The sequence below is a fragment of the Odontesthes bonariensis genome, unplaced genomic scaffold (assembly GCF_027942865.1).
Source record: "Odontesthes bonariensis isolate fOdoBon6 unplaced genomic scaffold, fOdoBon6.hap1 scaffold_188, whole genome shotgun sequence".
Lineage (NCBI taxonomy): Eukaryota > Metazoa > Chordata > Actinopteri > Atheriniformes > Atherinopsidae > Odontesthes > Odontesthes bonariensis.
In genome coordinates, this window is record NW_027457403.1 from 25,001 (window position 1) to 30,000 (window position 5,000).

A 5,000-nucleotide genomic window follows, 5' to 3' on the forward strand; every position below is an offset into this window, starting at 1 on the left:
CAAAGTCGGCCTCCCATCTTCCAGGAACCAGCCTGGAGCTTCCAGCGGTCAGCCGCGCCTTGAATCCGCTCTCCAGCACCTATCTCGGACACACTCTCCTCCAGGCCGGCCTCACATCTTCAAAGAACCAGCCTGGAGCTTCCAGCGGTCAGCCGCACCTTGAATCCGCTCTCCAGCACCTTCCTCGGACTCATTCTCCTCCAGGCCGGCCTCACATCTTCAAAGAACCAGCCTGGAGCTCCCAGCGGACAGCCGAGCCTTGAATCCGCTCTCCAGCACCTTCCTCGGACTCATGCTCTGCCAAAGTCGGCCTCCCATCTTCCAGGAACCAGCCTGGAGCTTCCAGCGGTCAGCCGCGCCTTGAATCCGCTCTCCAGCACCTTCCTCGGACTCATGCTCTGCCAAAGTCGGCCTCCCATCTTCCAGGAACCAGCCTGGAGCTTCCAGCGGTCAGCCGCGCCTTGAATCCGCTCTCCAGCACCTATCTCGGACACACTCTCCTCCAGGCCGGCCTCACATCTTCAAAGAACCAGCCTGGAGCTCCTAGCGGACAGCCGAGCCTTGAATCCGCTCTCCAGCACCTTCCTCGGACTCATGCTCTGCCAAAGTCGGCCTCCCATCTTCCAGGAACCAGCCTGGAGCTTCCAGCGGTCAGCCGCGCCTTGAATCCGCTCTCCAGCACCTTCCTCGGACTCATGCTCTGCCAAAGTCGGCCTCCCATCTTCCAGGAACCAGCCTGGAGCTTCCAGCGGTCAGCCGCGCCTTGAATCCGCTCTCCAGCACCTATCTCGGACACACTCTCCTCCAGGCCGGCCTCACATCTTCAAAGAACCAGCCTGGAGCTCCTAGCGGACAGCCGAGCCTTGAATCCGCTCTCCAGCACCTTCCTCGGACTCATGCTCTGCCAAAGTCGGCCTCCCATCTTCCAGGAACCAGCCTGGAGCTTCCAGCGGTCAGCCGCGCCTTGAATCCGCTCTCCAGCACCTTCCTCGGACTCATGCTCTGCCAACGTCGGCCTCCCGTCTTCCAGGAACCAGCCTGGAGCTTCTAGCGGTCAGCCGCACCTTGAATCCGCTCTCCAGCACCTTCCTCGGACTCATGCTCTGCCAACGTCGGCCTCCCGTCTTCCAGGAACCAGCCTGGAGCTTCCAGCGGTCAGCCGCACCTTGAATCCGCTCTCAAGCACCTTCCTCGGACACATTCTCCTCCAGGCCGGCCTCCCGTCTTCCAGGAACCAGCCTGGAGCCTTTAGCGGTCAGCCGCGCCTTGAATCCGCTCTCAAGCACCTTCCTCGGACTCATGCTCTGCCGAAGTCGGCCTCACATCTTCCAGGAACCAGCCTGGAGCTTCTAGCGGTCAGCCGCACCTTGAATCCGCTCTCAAGCACCTTCCTCGGACTCATGCTCTGCCAAAGTCGGCCTCACATCTTCCAGGAACCGGCCTGGAGCTTCCAGCGGTCAGCCGCGCCTTGAATCCGCTCTCCAGCACCTTCCTCGGACTCATGCTCTGCCAAAGTCGGCCTCCCATCTTCCAGGAACCGGCCTGGAGCTTCTAGCGGTCAGCCGCGCCTTGAATCCGCTCTCCTGCACCCATCCTCGGACACACGTTCTTGCCTTTGGACCCCTCCTCCAGGAGCCAGGCTGGAGCTTTTGCCCCCTTCCTCCATCATTTCAGGCCGTGGAAAGTGTCATCTTTCGGATTATCAATTCACCGTCCCAGTCTGGTACTCAGATATTTTTCCGAAAACTGGGTTTCTGAAATCGTGCAGATGGTGTTTTCGTCGTCTGCTAATAACCTCGTCGTGTGGGAGAATAGGGGCGGGCCTTGGGCTGACTCGGCCCATCGTCCCCTTTTCCCGTTGTCTGACAGAAATTTTTTCAAACTTTATCACCCCTGGTACTATAAACTTTTTCACCTCTGGTACTATGTGGCACTTAGAAAATTTTCTCAACCGGGATTCTCACCCCTGGTACTTTTTGGCACTTAGAAAATATTTCTCAACCGGGCTTCATGCCCCTGGTACTTTTTGACACTTTGACGTTTTTCTGAACCGGGCTTCATGCCCCTGGTACTTTTTGACACTTTGACGTTTTTCTGAACCGGGCTTCATGCCCCTGGTACTTTTTGACACTTTGACGTTTTTCTGAACCGGGCTTCATGCCCCTGGTACTTTTTGACACTTTGACGTTTTTCTGAACCGGGCTTCATGCCCCTGGTACTTTTTGACACTTTGACGTTTTTCTGAACCGGGCTTCATGCCCCTGGTACTTTTTGACACTTTGGCGTTTTTCTGAACCGGGATAAAGGTCATTTAAAGAGGTGTGTGCATGGTTCCTACTTATAATGGATATATGAAGGACTAAGGAGTCTGAACTTGTTCTGGCCCAAGGAAATCACTTTTTAACAAAAATCCGTATTTGGTCTTAACTCGGGAAAAGAAGGCGATTCCTGTGTTTTGATCTCAAAAGAGGCCATTTATCCGGGTTTGTGCAGGTTTATGCATGGAACTTACTTAGAATGGATATATCTCTATGTATATATGAAGGACTAAGGAGTCTGAACTTGTTCTGGCCCAAGGAAATCATTTTTTAACAAAAATCCGTATTTCGTCTTAACTCGGGAAAAGAAGGCGATTCCTGTGTTTTGATCCCAAAAGAGGCCATTTATCCGGGTTTGTGCAGGTTTATGCATGGAACTTACTTAGAATGGATATATCTCTATGTATATATGAAGGACTAAGGAGTCTGAACTTGTTCTGGCCCAAGGAAATCATTTTTTAACAAAAATCCGTATTTCGTCTTAACTCGGGAAAAGAAGGCGATTCCTGTGTTTTGATCCCAAAAGAGGCCATTTATCCGGGTTTGTGCAGGTTTATGCAAGCAACCTACTTAGAATGGATATATATGTATGTATATATGAAGGACTAAGGAGTCTGAACTTGTTCTGGCCCAAGGAAATCACTTTTTAACAAAAATCCGTATTTCGTCTTAACTCGGGAAAAGAAGGCGATTCCTGTGTTTTGATCCCAAAAGAGGCCATTTATCCGGGTTTGTGCAGGTTTATGCATGGAACTTACTTAGAATGGATATATCTCTATGTATATATGAAGGACTAAGGAGTCTGAACTTGTTCTGGCCCAAGGAAATCATTTTTTAACAAAAATCCGTATTTCGTCTTAACTCGGGAAAAGAAGGCGATTCCTGTGTTTTGATCCCAAAAGAGGCCATTTATCCGGGTTTGTGCAGGTTTATGCAAGCAACCTACTTAGAATGGATATATATGTATGTATATATGAAGGACTAAGGAGTCTGAACTTGTTCTGGCCCAAGGAAATCACTTTTTAACAAAAATCCGTATTTCGTCTTAACTCGGGAAAAGAAGGCGATTCCTGTGTTTTGATCCCAAAAGAGGCCATTTATCCGGGTTTGTGCAGGTTTATGCATGGAACTTACTTAGAATGGATATATCTCTATGTATATATGAAGGACTAAGGAGTCTGAACTTGTTCTGGCCCAAGGAAATCATTTTTTAACAAAAATCCGTATTTCGTCTTAACTCGGGAAAAGAAGGCGATTCCTGTGTTTTGATCCCAAAAGAGGCCATTTATCCGGGTTTGTGCAGGTTTATGCAAGCAACTTACTTAGAATGGATATATATGTATGTATATATGAAGGACTAAGGAGTCTGAACTTGTTCTGGCCCAAGGAAATCACTTTTTAACAAAAATCCGTATTTCGTCTTAACTCGGGAAAAGAAGGCGATTCCTGTGTTTTGATCCCAAAAGAGGCCATTTATCCGGGTTTGTGCAGGTTTATGCATGGAACTTACTTAGAATGGATATATCTCTATGTATATATGAAGGACTAAGGAGTCTGAACTTGTTCTGGCCCAAGGAAATCATTTTTTAACAAAAATCCGTATTTCGTCTTAACTCGGGAAAAGAAGGCGATTCCTGTGTTTTGATCCCAAAAGAGGCCATTTATCCGGGTTTGTGCAGGTTTATGCAAGCAACCTACTTAGAATGGATATATATGTATGTATATATGAAGGACTAAGGAGTCTGAACTTGTTCTGGCCCAAGGAAATCACTTTTTAACAAAAATCCGTATTTCGTCTTAACTCGGGAAAAGAAGGCGATTCCTGTGTTTCTTTCAGAAAAGGTCCTTTTTCTGAACTGGGATTCATGCCCAACATCCAGGCTCTCGTGCCCTGCCCACAGACACAAATCCAGGCCGAGTTTCAGCACCTCTGCATGGACAGCATTCATGGCTGCTTTCCTCTCCCAACAGCCAGTCTCTCATGCCCTGCCCACAGACACACATCCAGGCCGAGTTTCAGCACCTCTCCTCGGTCCAGTATTCATGGCTGCCGTCCTCTCCCAACAGCCAGTCTCTCATGCCCGGCCCAGAGACACACATCCAGGCCGAGTTTCAGCACCTCTCTTCGGTCAGGCAATCATCCCTGCTCCCCTCTCATAACGTCCAGGCACTCATGCCCTGCGCACAGACAAACAGAACCCAGGCCGAGTTTCAGCACCTCTGCTCGGACAGCATTCACGGCTTTTGTCCTCTCACAGCATCCAGTCTCTCATGCCCTGCGCAATGACACACATCCAGGCCTAGTTTCAGCACCTCTCCTCGGTCAGGAATTCATCCCTGCTCCCCTCTCAGAACATCCAGGCACTCATGCCCTGTGCAATGACACATCCAGGCCGAGTTTCAGCACCTCTCCTCGGTCAGGAATTCATCCCTGCTCCCCTCTCATAACGTCCAGTCACAGACACAGATCCAGGCCGAGTTTCAGCACCTCTCCTCGGTCCAGCATTCATCCCTGCTCCCCTCTCAGAACATCCAGGCACTCATGCCCTGTGCAATGACACATCCAGGCCGAGTTTCAGCACCTCTCCTCGGTCAGGAATTCATCCCTGCTCCCCTCTCATAACGTCCAGTCACAGACACAGATCCAGGCCGAGTTTCAGCACCTCTCCTCGGTCCAGCATG